Genomic DNA, 22,048 nt, shown 5'->3' with positions numbered 1-22,048 from the left:
ACCTGAAGAAACATGTTTGTGATATCATCACTATATCATAACGTGTGCCCTGAGGGTATAAAGTTCTCAGATTCCATCTTAACTAGGGTAATGTGTAGCATGGCACATTGATGAAATCATTCTGTCTTTACAATCAAATAGCTTAATATTAGGTAAGGCTCTGAAGTGTCTGTGACTGTAATACTTGTGCATATCAGGAGCTGTAATAAATGTCTGTTGAATCTTTCAGTACCATATTACCTCATCTGGTTCTTATGTTACAGGAAATAACATTAACATTGCCTGTAACAGGCACGAATACCCTGGTGGAAGCAAAGCCCACTTCACACTGGCAGTTCCTACATGGGATCAGGAAGTAGAGAAGGAAGAAGAGTACAAGTAAATCATTTGGCTGGTGGTGGTCAATTATCATTATGCAACTCCTCCCACCACCCCTGTCATGTCATCCTCTTCCCCTGGTAATTATCTGTTTGTACTCCCATCTAGACTCCACCCATATTTTCCCTAAAGGAATTTAACTTACTTGCCTACTGCTGACTTGGTTCCTATTCATTCTACATCCTCCTCCTCCTGATCCACACTACACTGCATTATTCCTTATATTCATTCTATTGCATCCCCTCACTCAATTGATCTTACCTGTAAATCAACTGTATGTTGTAGCTACTTGGAGACAGTAAAGACTGCAGATGCTGGAAGCTGGAGTCAACAAACATGGAGCTGGATAAATACAACAGGTCAGACAGTATCGGAGGAGCAGGAAGTCAACGTTTCGGGCCGAATGCTGTAGCTAACTGATTTGCTATTACATCGAACCCATCAACAGCAGTGAAAGGCTCATATGGCAACAACAGCTTGCTGGAAAAGTGACAAATAACATTTCGACCTAAAATACATTTGGTACTTGCATGGGGTGGTCTCATCAGTATTCTGTCATTTCTGCCAATGCTTTTATTCTTTAGGCCTATTACTATTTATCAAGTAGACATCAGCTTTACTATTAAGAGTACATGTATAAAAATATTGTGGGTGTAAGTTTAAGTGGCTTGAGGTATGAAATCATTTTTCTTAAAACCCTAAGTTCTGAGTTCCTGATATAATATAATATGGTGCTGAGTTGCCCTTGTCCTAACAATGCACAAACAGCCAGCATTTTATATATCAAGCAGAAGTTACTAACAAAGGTTGAACAAACATTGAAGACAAAATGGAATGTCCTTATGCTTCAAGGTCCAGGTTCCCTTGATCACTGCTAGCTCAGATGATGGTTTTGTTCCTCTATCTCTGAAGAGATGTTACATTGAATTGTGTCTCCAAAGAATCATACCAGAGAAACAAAGGTAACAATGCAACACAAAACACTTTGGGTATAATTTTCCATTCCCTTGAGCAGCTTAGTTAATGAAGAAATGTGTGGAAAATATGGCAAAAATGAAAGAAAAAGGGTCTCACCAACAAGAATTTCTGGTTTTCTTCTTGAAGTATAAACATCAACTTCAGAATCTTGTTAATGAGCAGCAACAACCTTATTTCCATGTATCTATGTCTCATTAGTGGCCCCACATGCCTCATGTCTATGTAGCTTTCAATTCTGTCCTCCTGCAAGAAACTGGACAGTGCGAATTTCCACCCAACAGCAACAGTTTGCTGTTTGCTTCTCTAGTCCTTTGTCCAACTCTATCTTTACCACCAAGTCCCTGTGTGCTCCATGGATATTATCCTCCTCCACACTTCATCCTCATAAATCAGCATTGACAAACCACATGCCTTACCACATTATCAAACCTAGTCTCAGAAAATTTCACACACTATTTGTGCCCTCCAGAATTTCAATTTGGAGCAGAGGGTGACTTATGACTTGTATAACTCTGCTAGACTACTTTGTGCACAAGGACACAGAAAGCATGTTTTGGCTCTTAGCTTGTTTTTTTTTTAATAACCACTCACTTCTCACTTACTTGAAAGTTTCCAGCCTCTATGGCATGCATTGTTTTCTGGCACATACAGAGAGACAGGCAACTTGTCACAGTTTGGGGCAATGAACAGTCAAGGTAGAGGTTATGTGACTGTATGGCACCATGGTACATCAATGTCATTCCCATAGAATGTGGTAGCAGTTTATTTGACAAGCACACTGCATGTGCTTCAACCAAATGGCTTGCTTTGTCATACAGTCAAAAGGGACCAGTCCTTAATGGGGTCATTTTGACAAGTCAGTTAAGAGGTACCACTACAGTCAATCAAGGTGTTCATCTGATTCTCGTCCAAGGGTTTGGTCATGATCAGTAAATCATTTGGTCCTATTAGAGTTTCTGGATCTGTAGTGAGCTTGCAGAGTTGCACCAAGTGAGAGCTCTGTTACATGTAACACATGATACTCGAGCAAGGCTTGATGTTGATCAGTTCGACCACTGGGATGAGTCTTCAAGATCAGTGATAGTACAGACAAGATCCATCTGATTCCCTGTTATCCCCAACAGTTCTATGGCCCTGTATAGGCTGATACACCTTGAGCACATGGAGCATCTAAGCCCCATCTGTAACCTTGTAATCTACTGCTCACATCAGTCACCTCACATGCTTTCCAAGGATGCCCAGATATCTCCTTTTATGTTTATTCACAATATCATGAGTTTTCTCAACTTTCTTACTTCCAGGAATCCGTTCCATCTACATATTCAACCTTCTTCCTCACTTCTTTTCTAGTAGTCTCTTTCCTGGTTTTAGGAGTCAGTCTTTCCCCATGATCTCAAGTGTCATTATTCAGCACTTAGTTGAAGAGCAGTGGCAGATGTTTAAGGAGATCCTCAAATGCTCCCAACTAAAATATTCCAGATAGGAAGAAAGAACCCCTTGCACTTCTGTTCATTGCATTTTATAAAGCCACTCCACTGACCTCAGCCACCATCATCTCAGTCTAGACCAGCTGGGATTGGTAGTGTGGCCTTTGCCAGTCAGCAAAATACAGCAATGACCCCACCTCGCCACCCCACCACTTTGTCCACTACACCTCCGGTCTCTACTGGTAAACCAAGGCGATAATGTGCCTTTCTAGGCTATCTATTTATGCATAATGGTGCAGAACCACAGTGTTAAGCAGAGTTTCAAACTTGCAGCATCTGAGATATTGTTAATCTGAGGTTTAAATATAGCAACAGTGACACGAACTTTGCAAAGTCCCAGTTGTGGCAAACCTTATGGCTCTTCTGCTGCTTGATTCCACAAGGCAGATGCTGAAGAATGTACTCGCATAATTAATGAGATGAAGAGCTGCAGGTTGTATAAAATTAATCACCATGGATCATGGAGGACCAAGTACTATGAATTTAACTTAAAAACACTTTGCTAAAACATGGGAAAAATTAGCCCTCTGAGTTTTAAACTCCTGTCCCTAATTTCAAGAGCTGAAAACGCCTATTTTTGGAAATGGTTCAAATTAACTCTTTCCATTGGTTTAAAATAAGTGTCAACATGTGTCACCCCACCTCTGCAACTGTGGTCGTGCAGGCCACCTGCCACATCATACTCCACTAGGCCCCAGGATCCAACATTTCATTGTGTAAATGACCGACAGATAGCCTTAGGTAGGGAGAAGTTGTACAAACAACATTCATTATATACTCTTATCAACAATTCCAACTATCAGAAAAACATTCACACAATATACCCAGGAACACGAAACAATTAAAAACAAACGTTTCTAGCAGAAACTCATTCTGTCCTTTTGAAAATAGATGTTCTGTTCTACAGATGAAGTCAACTGTCCATGTCAGTTAGCAAATGTAAACTTTTTCAAAATATGAGATTCTTGAGTGAGGATGAGGTGTCATAATCAGTTCAAGTCACTAAACTCAAACTATTTATTTATTTCCTTGAAGCTGAAAAATAAACCTTAAATTGAACACAGCGTAATTAAGACCATAAGTTGAAGGAGCACATATAGACCATTCAGCCCATTGAATTTGCACCTCATGGCTGATCTGATAACCCTCAACTCCACTTTTCTAACTTTTCTCTCTTTCATTTATTTGCTGATTACGTATCTGTCTATCTCGGCCTTAAATAAATTTAATAGCCTAACTTTGATGGTCCTTTGCGGTAAAGAATTCCATAGATTTACTATCCTGTAATAGAAGAAATTCCTCCTCACCTCTGTCTTAAGCATGCAACCCCTTATTCTGAGATTTCGCCCTCTGATGCCAGACTGCCTAACAAGTGGAAACAACCTCTCTGCATTTACGCTGTCCAGCCCCCTAAGAATCTTATATGTTTCAATAAGGTTACCACCTATTCTTCTAAATTCTAATGAGTAAAAATCCAACGTACTCAACTTCTCCTCAAAGGCATTTAGTTATTTATTTAAGGTAAGATATTATTTCATTGGAGACAATTCAAAGGACGTTCACTACAATGACCCCTGCTATGGAGGGACTCTCTTATGAACAAAGGTTAAACAGGTTTTAACTCTACTTACTGAAGTTTAGAAGAATGAGAGGTGCTGTCATTGAAACATTTAGGATTCTTCACGAGATTGACAATGTAAATGCTGCTATGTTTCCATTCATGAGTGAGTCTGGGACCAGGTGGCATGGTCAGGGGCACCAATTTAAGACTGAGATTAGGAGGAATTTCTTCTCTCAGAAAGAAGACTCTCGTGACTCTTTGGAACTCCTTACCACAGAAAGCAGTGGGAACAGAGTCCCTGTGTATATGTAAGGCTGAGATAGATCAGTCGAGGAATCAAGAATTATGGGGAAAGGGCAGGAAAGTGAGTGTGAGGAATGTTGGATCAGCCATGGTACAGTTGAATAGTGGAACATGCTTTAGGGGCCAAATGGCCTACTCCTGTTTCTATTTCTATGGCCTTATGGTCTTATAGACAGTCCCTCCATACCCTTTATCTGTCCAGTGAACCTTCTATGAACTGCCTCCAATGCCAGTCTTAAAACAGCCACAGTTGCTTAATTCAAACCCTTTGGCAACCTCTCAATGGATGCTTCTCAAATCATTATCTGCTGTGATCCCACTTTGAAGCTGGAATTTCTTATGATAACCTTCACAGTAACTGTGAGAACAGGGACCTGTTAGAACCGGTGTACAACTGCTATAATTTGGTCAGAGCTCTATGATGGCCATTGCCAATGTATCACCCTAAAAATTAGCAATATTATAAAACATTTACAGTATATATGCATTTCCGTATTACTCTAACACATGGGACAGTGTGATTTTATGCTGCTTTGATCTAAGTAATGATTCTTATGTTTAATTGGAATATTAATAAAGTTCTCAATCCGTCCAAAACAATTTACAGTGGAAGAGATTAAAAGCTATTTCAATAATTATAATGAGGGTACACCAAAATTCAGTGACTGGAATTTTTAAAACTCAAACTAGGAATTAGGGAGTAGTTCAGAAATGGGGTAGAAAATAGACCTATGAACCTGAGCCTGCAATATATTGGGGATTTTGGGCTTATCACTTGTAGGAGCATCTGAACACTTACGGCGAATATGGAGGGGAAACATTTACCTATTAATCAGGGCTGGTTCAAAATCTAAACTCAAAGGGTTATGTAGTAACTCACTCCTGAAGTCAAAATTGACATTTTTGGAATGAGTGGATAAGTTGCGCCATTGCCTCTCTCCCACCCCCAAACTTCTTTCAATCACACATACACACACCCCTTTCATATCTGGGACCAGGATTGAAACCAATCCCTGACAAACAGAATGAGCATTTTTTATATTATCTGTGAAATTCTGTGAAATTAATTCATGTGGTTGCCCCAAGGCAGTGAAAGTGCCAATAATTCAGATAATTTGGCACTAAATTGCCAGTTTCAGTCAGTTATATGGGAAGTTGAAAGTTGGCCTTGCTGCTGCAGATGTGTTTCGTTCAATTTCAAGTTAAGATGTATTGTTTGAGAAGAGCAGATGGATCTTTACTTCTGGCTCTGTTATAACCGACCTAAGAGTGCTTGATACTGACATTGGGTGGTCAAAGTAGGAAAGCATTCCATTCCAAAGCAATGGCATCCTCACTTTGATGAGCACTTAGCATCAGCATTAAGCGATTACCGATCAGGTGTAGTGAAGAATAAATGCAGGTTAAAGTTCCTTCCGCAGCAATGCCCTTCAAATACAATCATAAAAGCACCCAAGCACTTTAGAAGTGTAGATTTTACACTGTAGAATATCAGTGTTAGACTGTCCATTTAGTGTTATCAATGGAACATTAGGTGGTTTTACACTATGCATTTGTTCCTACTGGGTCTGGGGTCAGATTATAAAAACTCATTTTACTTGGAATCATTACAGCTGACAGACCGAAGAAATTTCCTTTATTCTACTGACTTGTTCTGAATTCAAACACAGCTCTGTGAGATAGAGAGCTGTTTGTTAATCCGCTACATATGTAGCTATTAATTCTGATGATAATTAATTGGGTCTTTTCTAAGATTCAGTTGGAACTACTATTACAAGTAATTGTACTTTATTTCAAATTTGCAAGCTGAATTAATCATATTCAGTTTGACATTCTCCTAAAGGTGAACCGAGTCTGAACATTGATGGTACGGAAATTGGATTATGACATCTATTTTACAAGTGTGAAACCAGTGTCCTCATAGTGGTGCCAAATTTGTTGGTTGCACCCAAAGTGTGCTGCCTACGGGAATTCATGAGGCATCCAGGACCACACCACATTATTCAAAAGACAAATTATAGTATTAGAACAACAGAAACAATCTTCTTGTGCAATTAGTCTGCCAAAGCCCATGACTTACTGATAATATGCAGCACAGCAGCAAATTATGTGACCTATAGTCAGGGAGAAACCTATAGGATGTTATTTAAAAGTATACAGGGAAGGTACTGTTTTGAACTTTTACGATTTTAGTTAACTTCTGGCATTTTTCTTTCATCTGGAACTGAGCTCCGAGCTCAGGGGATACTTCTGCTTTGAAAATAAACTTACTCCCGTCTTATGATCTGTTAGCTCTGCCTGGAAGATTATTGCTACTTAATGCTGAGCACCAATGAGGACAGGAGAAGACACAATAGAATATTGCAAGGGAGACCATACGTACATTGGAATATTTGGGCAACACAATTTGTCTCTCAGCAAGATAAAGAATACAGCGTAGAGCATCTGGGCTTCACCAAGAAGACTTTAACAAGCTGTTACCTGCTGCAGCCATAAATGAGAATTTAATTTTAATTACAGCAAACTTTTTATTAAGTGGCATCTATGGAACGAGGACTGTGTTGGTTGATCAAATAGTCTGGTTAATCAAGAGGTACACATGCTGCAGTAAACCCTGACCAAGCGAAGCTTCAAGACATCACCATCATTCAAAAAAATCTATGTAAAAACATCATCACACTCCTAAAATCAATGTAATACGTACGGGAATTAATTGAAATTTAATGCAGGGGATATACATATCACTGTTACACTTTATTTACAGCATAAATACTCTGACACTGATGTATACCATGTATAGCATGGTATTTGAGGTATATCATTTTTGCCAGTTTATCAAGAGCACCAGTTGATAGGGTGCCAGTTAAAACAAAGTTTGCTGTAATTTTATTACATTCCAGGCTGCATAGGTGATGAAGGCAGCGTTCTGCAGTTAGGCTGCAGACCACTTTCAAAGATGTCAAGGTCTCCATTCGGAACACATGCACCATCCTCCCATGCTTGGATATAAAACAAACCGGGCATCAAGAAATCCGTACTCTCTGACCATGATACAGCAGCGAATAAGCAACAAATCCAGCAGGACTTAACTGGTTCTTGCGGAAATATTGCTTTCAAAAAAATCCACCACTAAAGTATCGCGGTCCTCTTTAACAAATCAAAGTTTGATGGAAACTTTCTCCAAAGTAATGATTCATCAGCAGCATGTGCAGTATTGAAACCTTTAAAGGGTGACGTAGTGGTAATGCCAGTCAACTAGTAACACAAGCTAGTGCTATAGGGCCATGGCTTCAAATCCACTTCAATTCAATTAATAATACTGTAATAAATAGTCAGTCTCAATAATGGCAACCATGACAACTAACATCAGTTGTTGCAAAAACTCATCTAATTCAATAATGTCCTGTAGAGAGGGAAAGCTGCCATCTTTGGGTTTATACAACATGTAATTCCAAATCCACCTCAATGTGATTAACTGTCCTCTGAAATGGCCTAGCAATCCATTCAGTTCAAGGGCAACTTGAGAGTCTTGCCAGCAACACTGATATCTAATGAACAAATAAATGAAGCATGGAAGAAGTATGGAGTTAACAATTTATCCCAATAGTTGCCCTTCAGGAATATTCCTGAGGCTTTTGTGACACACAATTAGTAAGATCACCTAAACCCACAAAGGTTAGTTGTCATTGATCCATGCACTATTGCAATAAATGCAATATTGAATTTTCTGGAAATGTCAGATTGAATTTAAATTCTGAGGCAATGACCCCATCCAATGGCTGGAAAGCTGGTGACAACATCACTGTGATGGGATTAAATGTCAATCAGGCTGTTAAGGTGAGAGGAGAGAGATTTAAAAAAGACAAGGGGCAATTTTTTTTACATAGAGAATGGTTCGCTAGTGGAATGAAATTCTTGAGGAAGTGGGGGATGTGGATAAAAATTACAATGTTTAAAAGAAATTTGGATAGGCACATGAAAGGAAACGTTTGGAGAGATATGGGCCAGAAGGAGGCAGGTGGGACCAGTGTAGTTTGGGATTCTGTTTTGCATGGTCTGGTTGGATTGAAGGGTCTGTTTCCATGCCATATGACTCTATGACTGTAAATTATAACACTTAGAGCTTCCAAGGCTTTAAAGACTAAAGAACTTCCATTGTGTCTTTGGCCATCCCCCACAATCCAAGGGATATTAACAATCAGAGATTAGCAGCTTTTCAGTCTCAACAGTGTGACCAGGAGTAGTGCCTGATTTTGCTGTTTTGCATAGGCACTAGGAGTTACAAATATAGACAAGGCTGAAGAACATACAACTTAACAGTTAGCAGTCCCCCGGAGCTGGTAGGGTGGCATTCGATGTGGAGGATGATAAGAGGCCCTTTCAGTGGCTTCAGTCCTTGACATTGACTTTCCCTTTGGTACCTGATCAAGGAACCCTCTTCCTGAACTTGCAAGAACATTGTCAGTGTGCCTGGTTTGGCCTCCATATCATGCAATGTATGATCTATTGTCAGGTGGGTGATACAATAGCCACAAAGTAATTAATGGCACCCTGCAGCACAGTGGAGACTGGAATCTTCATGAAGTCTCTGCCTGACTCCATCTGGTGACAGATCATAGAACATAGACCAGTACAGCACAGTACAGGCCCTTCGACCTACGATGTTGTGCTGACCAATTACCCTACTCTAAGATCAAACTAACCTGCATATCCTACATTTTACTATCATCCATGTGCCTATCTAAGAGTTGCTTAAATATCCCTAATGTATCTGACTCTACTACCACCGCTCGCAGTGCATTCCACGCACCCACCACTCTCAGTGTAAAGAACCTACCTCTGACATCTCCCCTATACCTTCCTCCAATTACATTAAAATTATGCCCCTTCGTGACAGCCATTTCCACCCTGGGAAAGTCTCTGGCTATCCACTCTATGCCTCTCATCATCTTGTACACTTCTATCAAATCACCTCTCATCTTTCTTCACTCCAATGAGAAAAGCCTTAGCTCCCTCAACCTTTCCTCATAAGACCTGCCCTCCGTCCAGGCAGCATCCTGGTAAGTCTCCTCTGCACTCTCTAAAACTTCCACATCCTTCCTATATTGAGGCAACCAGACTGAACACAATATTCCAAGTGTGGTCTAACCAGGGTTTTATAGAGCTGCAGCATAACCTTGCAACTCTTAAACTCAATCCCCCAGCCAATGAAAGCCAACACACCATACACCTTCTTAACAACCCCATCAACTTGGGTGGCAACTTTGAGAAATCTATGGACGTGGATCCCAAGATCCCTCTGTTCCTCCATCCTGCCAAAAATCCTGCCATTAACTCTATCTTCTGCAAATGGTGTGTATTCAAGTCTCACGGAACCAGAGTCTCAGTGACCTGGTTTACACGATAGTGGACAGCAAAGTAGAAGATGACACAAGTATTACCTGCATTGGCATGTCAGGAGTTAAATGTATGAAGGTCCTCGGCCAGAGTCATCTTCACAGTTACAGTAATGCCAACCTTCTCCTGCTTTGAGCCTGCAATTAGGGCTGTATTATGTAGCAGATTTCAGTGAGGGTGTCCTTGGTGAAATGGAAGTATGCTGTTCCTCCCTAATCTTGGGATAGGATCACCGCTCCCACACCATCCTGTACAGATACAGCTTCTTTCTGTATACACTTCTCCTTCTTCCCTTCATCCCTCTTCTAGCAGCATGGAATACTCTGTGTGCCTCTGCTAGTCTTCAGCGCTATGCTGTAGTACAAATGGGATGCATACCACATATGTGGGAGCTGGCGATTTGTGCAGAATCCTTGATGGTGAAATAATACCTTTCAGCAGGTGCCTCACTAATTCCAGTAGATGTAGCAACTTTAAGAAACCCTGGAAAACATGAAATACCCCTACCATTGCAAGAACAGTTAATACAAATCAATCATTTGCTGATCTGAAATTAGCTGAACATCCCTTTAAATGGTGTTCCTCTGGAAATAGGTTTCTTGCATCAAATGACACCCATGTCAAACATACAAATGTTAAAAACAATCCTGCTGCCAAGTACATGTACAGCTAAGTTAAGAAGAGGCAAAAGCTGGAAATCTGGGTTCTAAATAGGAGCACTGGCATCAAATCAGCTGATAAATGATATAATCTGGCTATTCTTCACATTCTAATTGATGGTCTCCATGAGTGCACCACTGCATTCATGCCACTTAAAATTTCTTATGGTTTCACTGATGCCATTTTGGATGCAAAGTGGCATTCACAGTATTGAAAGACCAGGTCCTAGGAACTGAATTTCATGGCCAATATCTTTGATAATGTTTGATGATGTGAACATAATATTTCCATTTAATATTTTACAGTATATTGAGTCTTAAAACTACATTTTAGTAATCAATGGATTTTATGAATTCTGCTCTAACTTTGATAGGCAAAAGCATCTGCAGTTGATCCTGGTGTTTGCAATTAGATGTCTCAAATATAGAAATGCAACAGATTTTTTTCCATTCAGATTGAATTACTTCAGTACATGTAACAGCATCTTTAATACTAGTTAAATGGTTATTTTAATGTGGCTTTAGGTGCAAACAAGATCTAATCACTTCCTTCAATGATGCACAGGCACAATGTGTATCCTATCTTTCTTGACCTATTTCACATAGAGTTTTGTTTGGCTTAATGAGATCTGCAACCGACTGGTTCACTAAATTGATACAGTTACTATACCTGTGGTTTTATTAATAATGAAGACTGATATAGGTTTAATTAAGAGACATTGGAAAATAACTGTTCATTATATAAAGAATGTTCCAAAATGAATTTTAGTATTTTGTTATTCAGGGTTATTTAGTTTTAAACTTTAACAGCAATTTCACATTTATATGACCATGTCATGTGTCATACCACGGGGGCCACATTGTTATGCTTCACAAAATTGATCTGTGAGGAACAGTTTTGCAACGTCCATAGCTGCTAATTATACTTTAGCTGTGAATTTTGATACATTTGTAATAATAATTTCAACTTCAAAAAACTAGATGGTATTATTTTCCAGGAGACTTAAAACTGATACGATTGAGTAATAGGTAACATTACCATATTTTGTCCATTGATAATGTTATTGTTTATACATAATTAGGAAATTTGTTTTTATGAACTGTACAAATGAAGACTGAAAGAATAGTTACTTGACAACTCACTGTATTTAAGATATGCTGCACACTTTCTACCTCAATGTTTAATAGAATTATAAATGTGCTTTTGGTATTCAGCAGAAATATAGAAAATGGAGACCAGAATAGAAACCACTCTTTGATTGTACGAAGAGATGCAAAGTATAAACAACTAAAACAATTAATGAGGATTTGAGACAATTTCCATCATTATTTCTAGGTATTCACATTCAAAACGATCATGTGCTTATTCCCAATATGCTTAAACAATAATTGAAGTTTTTTGACTGTAACAATACAAAGCTCCTACATAACATAATGTGATCACATTTCACAATCTGAGACACTGGGGTCAATTTGCATTTGTGGATCAGATCAAATTAGATCAATATCTCGCCAATAGAAGCAGGTGAGAGAGATATACATTTTAATGCCCGGTCTCTTATAAATGTCTCAGCAAGTGACCTATGTATTGGTAGCATTTACAGGCAGCTCACCGCTGAGGAAGGTGGGATTTTTAGCCAACATGTGTCTACTTTCAATGAGCTTGCACTTCTTAGAGAACAGTGCGTATTAAAGCTCTTTGAAGTGATTCTTAAAACTTTCCGTGATGATGCCTCCCATAATAAAGGAGTTCAGTTTCAGTAATGCAATAACACAATTCTTGGTCGAACAGAAGAAATCCTGGAGACAGTTCAGCTTCCACAGCTAACAGGAGATTGCCAGGCAAATGCTGCAAAGATTAGAGAAACTGAGATTGCTCACCTTGAGGGCAAAGAAAGTTAAGGAAGGACTTGATAGAGGTTTCCAAAATTAAGAAGGGCTTTGATGGTGTAGAAAGGTGGGAAGCTGCTTCCTGTCACAGGAGGGTCAATAACAAATTTAAAATAATTATGCCAGAATTATGTAGTTTTTTTCAATGCAGTGAGTTATAATCACAGTGAGTTATTATCATCTTGAATACACTAACAGAAAGGATAGTGGAAGCTGATTCGACAGTAACTATCAAAGGATTCTTTAATGGCAACTTGTAAAGCTAACATTTACAGGACAATGGAGGAAAAGCATTTGCATAGCACTTATTTGTCAGCATTCAAAAAGCTAGCACAAATATGATGGACCATGCTGTAAGATTCTATGCGGAAAAAAGTTAGTTTATGCAGTATCCCTTCAATGCAGATTACATTGATTCCTCAGGCACAAGCTTTGCTACAGTCAGCTTGGCTAATTTCACATAAAGAAAGCTACATATGTCACTCAGGTTATGGCCCGCGGTGCAGCTTGTTACCAGGAGAATTAATGTAAGTCTGTGTAGCACCATTAGAATCAGTGTTGTATGAGCAGATTCTGCCCCTTTGATTCTAATCACACTCATCTCCTGTTTCACTTAGAACCAAAACATAGAGCATTCTAGATAGAGAAACAGGAGGCTGGAAACATATAGCATTCTGCATTTATCTGGTAACAAATGAAAAGTACTTTACTCCTCTGCTACCATTGAAACCACTTTGAATGTATTACTACCTTCCAATGCAGTTCACAATTTGCTTGCTCCTCCTTTTAAGTATGCTTGCTATACAAAACGTGGTGACACTTCTGCACAACACTTTTACAGATCACATACTAATTCACTCTACTTCCTTCAAAGAAATCTGACACATAAAAAATAAGAGAGAATCAGAACTGAGAAACAGTCAGCGGCTGTCATATGGTCATACCAAGGTTGTAGAGACAGGCACGTCTGTCCTCTTGCTAGCTAACAGTAACCTTTATTTACCATTTCCACAACATATATATAGGTAAGAGAGAGTGTCCTTAGAAATTTACAGACTTGGTCTTAGTATCCCTACAAAAATAAAAATGAGTAATGACATTTTTCTTATTCATCCATGCCATGTGAATAGACCAGCATTAATTGCCCATCCTTAATTACCCAGAGGGCAGTTAAGAGTCAACTACATTGCTGGGGTCTAGAGTTACGTACAAGGACAACCATTTTCCTTCCCTACAACAAGACCTTGATCAGATTAGCAAATGGACTGAGGAGTGGCAGATAGAACTTAATTTGGGTAAACATGAGGTGCTACATTTTGATAATGCCAATCAGGGCAGGACTTATACACTTATAATAGTAAAATCCTGGGGAGTGTTGCCAGATAGAGAAACCTTGGGGTGCAGGGTTGCGGGTAGATAGGGTAGTGAAGAAGGCATTTGGTACGTTTGCTGTTATTGGTCAGTGCATTGAGTATAGGAGTTGGGAGGTCATGTTGTGGCTGTGCAGGACATTAGTTAGGCCACTTTTGGAATACTGTGTTTGGTTTTGGTCTCCCTCCTAGTGGAAAGATGTTGTGAAACTTTAAAGTGTTCAAAAAGGATTGACTTTACTGGGTTTGAGCTATAGGGAGAGGTTGAATTGGGGCTTTTTTGCCTTGGAGCATCGGAGGCTGAGAGGTGACCTTATAGAAGTTTATAAATCATGAGGGGCACGAATAGAGTGAATAGTCAAAATCTTTTCCCCAGAGTAGGGAAGTCCAGAACTGGACGGCATATGTTTAAGGTGAGAGAGGAAAGATATAAAAGGGACCTAGGAGGCAACTTTTGCCCACAGAGGGTGGTATGTGTATAGAAAGCGCTGCCAGAGGAGGTGATGCAGGCTGGTACAATTACGACATTTAAGAGGCATCTGGATGGGTAAATGAATAGGAAGAGTTTATAGGGAAATGGGCCAAATGCTGGCAAATGGAACTAGATTAATTTACAATATCTGGTTAGCATGGATGAGTTGGACCGTAGGGTCTGTTTCTTTGCTGTATATCTCCATGATTTTATGACTCCCCAAATGATGTAAATGAACCAGATATCTTTCTTTTTCCTGTGGTAATTGACAGCAGTTTCATGGTCATCATTAGATTCTTAATTCCAGATTTTTATTGAATTCAAATTCCACTATCTGCCATGGCAGGATTGAAACCTAGGTCCCCAGAACCTTATGTGGGTGGCTGGATTTGTATTTAAGTGATAACACCACTAGGCCATCACTATATGAATGATTAATTAGCGTTGTCGAAGCTATCCATTATCCTACAGCTTCATGAGCCACATACTCCCACCTTCTAATTCTATATGCTTAAATCACTATCATCTAACCATTAACATTAATTCTAACATTTAAATGCTAACATTTCTCTTAACACTTAGCCATTAACGTGTTTCTTACTTCCACTTGCCCACTCCCCAACCAAGTCTCTTTTTGACTCTGATCTTTAGCTTGAGAAGGACAGTCTACTGTTCACTTTCTGCTATTAGGAAGGCAGGATCTTGAGAATGTTGGGTATATAAGCTGACACAAGTTAATCTTAAGGTACCAGCGGTGAAGAAGGGTCAGTGAGAGTGAACTCAGAATGAAAAGCAGAAGTGCCTGGAGGAAGAAAAGACACAAAGGGGAAAGAGAGTGATTATTATTCAAGCCTTCTCAATGCTGTTCTTTGTATTGCAGGGAAAAGTTTTCAACAGCTCCTTTGGAACATGAAGGATCAGTACAGCCTGCACCATGTCTTGTAGAAGTGAGCATGGAAGAACAGTGGCCAGAAAAGGGAAGGCTCTTGGCCCAATCTATAGGACATTGCAGGTGATCATGTTCTTATTTCCTGTAGGCAGTTGGGTAGCTTGTCAGGATTCAGGAGCTTAGGAGTTCTCTCCAGTGAACAATAATCTCTGTAGATCCCAGATAAGGTTTCTCCTTGCCTAAGCAACAGCAAGACTTTTGACACATATTCTCTAGAATGGAAATGAATAATATTGGATCCTTGGAATGGATTGGCAGTTAAGTGGGTGATGCAATGACTATTAGCTATACCTGAACCAGAGGGTATACATTGAAAACAGATGAAGTACTTGGGCTGTGGAGCTTTGGAGACTGTGAAAGTTTCCAGTAATTCACTTGGTATAGGATGCGTTGAAGTCTGAAGAGGGTGGACCTTTTCTGAACTGATCTGAGAAGAACACTTGTGCAGTATCCTCAGGTTTGGACTGAGGTAGGTGTACTGAAGATACAAGAACATCAATACAAAGCAGATCTACAGTGCCTTGTGGTGTGTGTATGTTTGAAGTCAAAGGAGATCCAGGAAATTTGTGTTTGAACACCTCAGGCAGCTGATCAAAGAGCTCCAAAACTTCGACCTGATAATGCAGTACTACCTCAACGCAAAGAAACTCTATTGCCAACTGATTATATAGCATGCTTCAAGATTATAATTTTAGGTAAAAGGAGGATGTGTTTGTCAAAGAACTATTGCTGCCGTAGTCCAATTATAGAATTAGGGAATTCAATGGCATCAGTTTGGAAAACATTCAGGCTATGCTGACTCCTACATGTACAGTGGGAAAGTCAGGAACTGTGCTCTGTGGTCAGGCATGGGTCAGGCAAGAGTTGTGGGAAGGGCTTCAATTGTGAGTACCTCTACATTATCAGGAAGAATTGCTTTGACATATGCCCCTCTGGTTGCAGGTGAAACATCTATTTGAATGAAAGGAACACAGCATCTGATTGTTGTACAACATTAGATGGTTAAATTGGATAGTGAGGTGAATGCACGCTGAACCTATGGAGCCAGTGAATAGCTGATGCTAGTCCAAAGCAACAACAGAGATTGTTGCATTGAAAGAATATGGTGGGATCTAAGTCTTCCTCCTCCTCCATCAAATCATCAGTAATACTCATTCTGCACACTTTGTCATTGAAGAACAAATGTGAATTGAACATGACAACCTACAACAGGTCATCTGTAAGTCCAGTGCACCCATATTCCCATATTCTACTGCATGTAGCCTGTATTAAAGTGGGAATGGAAGACCTACAAAATTCACCTGTACCCCTAAGGATGGAGTTTCATCAGAGAATGGTAGCTCATAACTAGCTGCTGCTACATAAAACAGATTCAGAGTGTGACAAACTTCTCCATTTAGTAAAAGTTGCTGCTTAGTAATTAGAGTCATAGAGATGTACAGCACAGAAACAGACCCTTCAGTCCAATTCATCTTTGCTGACCAGATATCTTAAATTAATCTAGTCCCATTTGCCAGCATTTGACCCATATCCCTCCAAACACTTCCTACGCATATACCCATCCAGATGCTTTTTAAAAGTTATAATTGTACCAGCCTCCACCACTTCCTCTAGCAGCTCATACCATACAGGTACCACCCTCTGCATGAAAAAGTTGCCCCTTAGATGCCTTTTAAATTTTTGCCCTGTCACATTAAACCTATGCCCTCTGGTTTTAGACTCCCCTAACCTGGGGAAAAGATTTTGACTTTTCAACCTATCCACACCCCTCATGATTTTATAAAGATTGTCGGAAACTCAAGTCCATTACAACGAAAGGGTGGCACACAGCTGCCACTTGAATCTCAGTGTACATCACAGTCGGATTTTAGAGGATTGACGAAGGTGAGAATGGAGACATGGTACAGTATCAGAAAGAATGGACACTCCACTACCGATGACTAAATTAAAACAAATGCTGGTGCTATAAAAAAATCTATGTGATGCATCTTGAGATTCTATGACTTTCCCCCAGAGTAATACATGTTGCTTTCATTAGCATCTAATCTTGAACAGGTATTGGTTGTAAGGATATATATCTGCTGCTCTGTCCTGCTGCTGACACTGTTCTTCTGCTCGTCCAGATGATTTTGAATTGGTCTCTTATGTTACAGGACTGGCACAGCCCAGTAATGACTGGACAGTTTTCCTGTCGATGATGTTGTTTCCTGCTACACCATGAACAAGAAGCAATGGCGATGACAGTACTCACTTCTTACCGTTTTTAGTTTCCACGCAGCCTAGTTGATTTTTCAGTTAACAAAGTGTACAGTCTCAGCTATGGGTCCCCTCGTGGAGAAAGCGTATGTTTTGTTTAATGATTTCAGCTGGGTTATGTGAACAGCCTTGGACAACATGAGGCCCTCTGTGGACTGTAAAATATTTGCTTCTGAGATCATACAAGTTCAGGCATTTTCAGACAACTATAACTGTAAACTAGGGTGACATGTAAGTAAGCTGCCAACAAAACAGAAGTTGCTGGAAAAGCTCAGCATGACTGGCAGTATCTGTAATTTTGGGTCCAGTGACCCTTCCTCAGAACACTGTAAGCTGCCAAGCAGGTAGAGAGTAGTGCTCCAAGTAGGTAGAGTGCCAGGTGTTTATGGTTCTACATGGGTAGGTTGCCAGTTCACAAGGTGGAAAGGGGGATCATGGGCTTAGGGCAGGTCAGAAGAGGTGGAAGATATTAGTGTGATGAGAATTGCAAGGTGTGGGAGAGGGAGGTCATTGTATGCCAGGAGGGGACCAGAGCGGTTGGGCTGGTGACAGGGCAGGGCTGTCAGTTCTGCTGGTGAGGGAGGGGAGAGGTCAGGTCTAGAGTAGGAGACGGGGTGTCTAGTCTAGAGGGTGAGGCGAGGGGCTTGGATCCAGAGCGGATGTTGGTGGCTGGGGTGATCATGACAGGGGTTTGGATCCAGATCAACAGTGGAGGGAAGGTTATCAAGGTGTGGGGGCAAGGCGGCTTGGGTGTGGAGCGCAGTAATGAGATTTAGGACCAGAGCAGGGAATATTGATGTCAGGTCTGGCAGTGGTGGTATCCATCAGGGGAAGGGTTATCTGGTCCAGTAGTGGGAGAAGTGAGAGTTTGGGTCTTGAAGCAAGGTGCTATTGGTGATCCTGCGCATAGAGGGGAATGTGTAGGCCTAATGGTGAATGTTATTTTGTTCCAGGGGAATGGGATCTGACATCAGGGTTTGTGATGTGTAAGGAGTCTGCAAGAGGTATATTACAGGGTTAAATGGCAAGTTAAATGTCAGTTTAATAGTTACTGAGGAGTTAGACTAGGTATTTAATAATTAACTTCCTGAGTAATTATTTACTTGCCATAAGCGGAACTCTCTGAATTGTCCGTTGGAGGACCGCATGCAGCAGAATATTACATCTCCTGGGCAATTCCTCCTATGTCGATGTGGATTCTACAGGGGTCCCATGTGCAATACCCATCTACACTGCAGAAACAATTATCTGGCCAAGAGAAAATCCAGGCCCATGGTCTCTTCCGGTTCCTGACTGCGTCAATTAAACTTTGTGTTTTATGATTCTGTTACATATTATACTGAAACAGTTATTGAGAACCTTAATTAAATCATCACTATTTGTTGTTTCTTCCTCTAGCCCATGTCGGGCAAGAACTACATCAGCAATGTTACTGATGGTATATCAAAGTACGCTGACCTGGCCTTTATTTGGTTTGGAATCAAGACCACTACTGTTGCAGTTTTATATTGGGTAAATCATCAGTACCTCATTATTAATTGAGATGTCTGGCTTGGACCAGCCTTGGGTAGGGGAGGGTATTAATCCATTACTTAAGACATACTAGTGTTCTGCAATCAAGCAAGTGTGAGAGTTAATCCGTTTATGTCATATCTTTTCAATCCATCCTTTCCTTGCCGCGTTCTGTTGCCTGGACTGGGAGACTCCCACTACTGTGGACTTTCTGCCCCCACACTGGCAATCTGGCTAATGGATTTCATAGCTTGCCTCTGTCCAGGGTACTAACCATGTCTTACAGTAACTCACTGCATCTCATCCAAGCCCTACCTGAGGATCTCTTAAGTGATGTGAAGGCAAGTAGTTCACTCAGCAGTGTTGCAGAACTTGAAGTGTCAGTGCTTGATAGCTCAAGAGAAGTGGAGTCAGATAGCAATGAAGAATCCTGAAATGACCCGTGTGCTCTGAATCCAGGGAGATCATCTAGTGCAGGCAGGCTTTCTTCTGCCCTGTCAGATGGCGCAGGGATGACCTGCTGGGAGGAGGCAACTGTGGCAAAAGGTGCTGCTGATTATATGACTGCTGGAGATCAAATCAATCTAGACCCCAATGTGGGTGATCTTATCTAGAGGTAAATGGAAATAGTCCCATGGAAAGTACCAGTACAGATAATAGGCTGAGAAGGTCCACTTAAGCAAGTATTAGATATCACCCAATCTATACCATCTGACCAGATCAGTGTTGGGGGAAGAGAAAACTGTCACTAATGTGAATCCAAACATTGGCCTCTATTCAAACTATCACTCAGAGAGAAAAGGAAGCATTGGAAAAACTGGGGCAGCTGGTAGGAGATTTGGAAGTGGCAAGATTGGAGCTAGTAAAGCAAGCATTGTGTTTATTTCTCTTTTTCTTTTTGTCATTTTAAGCAATCACATATACAGGCGCTATAGCAAACTGGTGCTGCGTGGCACAGTCACTCCTCTGCTACTGCTTAATTTCCCACTACTTACTAAGAAAAAGTGGGAAGGGTGGATCATGTCCTTTAAGATAAAAGGTATAAAAAATTAACTTTACAAATTTAAGTGGGCCGTTTGGGCACTTTTCAGATGCAATAATGAACAGGATTAGAGATAAGCTGCATAAACCTGCAAAATTCAAACTGTCAGAATTTCAGCCTTCATTTTAGTCCACTGAGGATTTGTATCACTCACTTCATTCTTGCTTTGCCATTTGATGTCAATGCTCAGCTAAAGCCATTTCACGCAAATGCAGTAGAAGTTTAACGCACCAATCTTCAATTTGATCTTTATCTTTCAAGTGACATGAATGCAGATCTTTAAAACTTGAGTAGACATCTTGCAATATTGCAAGCACAAGCAGGTTTGATGACAATGATGAAACCATCTGAAAGCTTCTCAAACAGAAGCACCTCATTCATGCAAACCTTCCGACTGCTCCACAATGAACAATAGTGCGTCAAGCCTGTGGCAATGCCAAATACGAGCTCGAACTTGCTTTAAGAGAAATGTAGAAAATTGACGGAATGCAAAAACTGATGATGTGCAACAACTAGCTGTGAGATATAATGTTTATTTTTATCATTTGTTGAAGACTATAAATGGCCCATTTGTTCCTATCCAAAAAGCTGATGGAAAATAGTTAGTCACTAATAAGCCAGCTATAATGGAAACGTAGTGTGAGCATTTGCAGGCTGTCCAACAAAGACTCTTATATTTCAGCTGATTCTCTGTGTGTCTGTTCTTCTAGCTATTGAAGACAGTGGTAAAGAAAAGTAAATTGAGCAAACAAAACAAAGACCCTGATCCAGATAGTATTTCAGCAGAGATTTTGAACAGAGCCTATTAAGAAACTAACAACTATCTTTTAAATTATCCAGGACGAGGAAAAGTTCCAAAGACCTCAGGGAGTCCAACATGTTCAGCAAGTGGAAGCAAGAGTGATCGAAACATATATGCAGTAACTATTGTGAAATAAGTCTTCTCTCAATTGCAAAGATCCTATTAAACCAACTGCTAGACAACCTCTTGGTTCATGTACTCCTAGATCACAATGTGATTTTAGGGCTAACTTTAAGGCAGCATGTTGTGCTTTATCTTATTGTCAGTATGTCTTTGAGGGACATAATCACAGCATGTGATCTGAGGATATAAAGGACTTGTACCCATCTTACTTGAGATCACTTGAAGCATGACACTCCAATGGAAACTTGCTGCTCTATCATAACCAAAAAGATTAAAACTAGGTGAGGTGCTCCTGTGTCTGTAAATGTAATAATTGTATAGATTACCCAGCTTTATTAAATGCCCTTTGGCTCCTTCAACATCACATTATCCATGCCCAGTTTCTTATGTTACAAGGGATAATGTAAACATCAGGGAGCCAAAAAGCCATATCAAAGTTGATACCATGTTCCAGCAAGACAGCTGCAAGTAAAAAGCAAAGAGCAACATCAGAATTTATATACTGTATTTACAGACCAAATTAAAGTTTTTGACAATATGAGTCAACCTGGTCTATAACGCTTTCCCTCCAAGCTAGGATGTCTGAACAGATGTTACAAAATCCTACACTGACAGTTGGGTTTGCTTGGCTTGCCGAGCTGATTCATTGTTTCTCCGGAAATGTTTCATTACCCCATTGGGTAACATCATCAGTGCAGCCTCCAATGAAGGGCCATTGTGTTTTCCCACCTGTTATTTAAACTCTGGAGTTGGTTGAGCTGGATTACCTCACTTCTGGTTTTCCTTCGCAGTGGAGTGTATATGGGGTCGAGCTCTGTGCGTTTGTTGATGGCTTTCTCCAGGGCATATCAGCTTCTAGGAATTCCCGT

Source organism: Rhincodon typus, chromosome 10 (assembly GCF_021869965.1).
Source record: "Rhincodon typus isolate 14 chromosome 10, sRhiTyp1.1, whole genome shotgun sequence".
Lineage (NCBI taxonomy): Eukaryota > Metazoa > Chordata > Chondrichthyes > Orectolobiformes > Rhincodontidae > Rhincodon > Rhincodon typus.
This window is presented reverse-complemented; position numbering follows the sequence as displayed.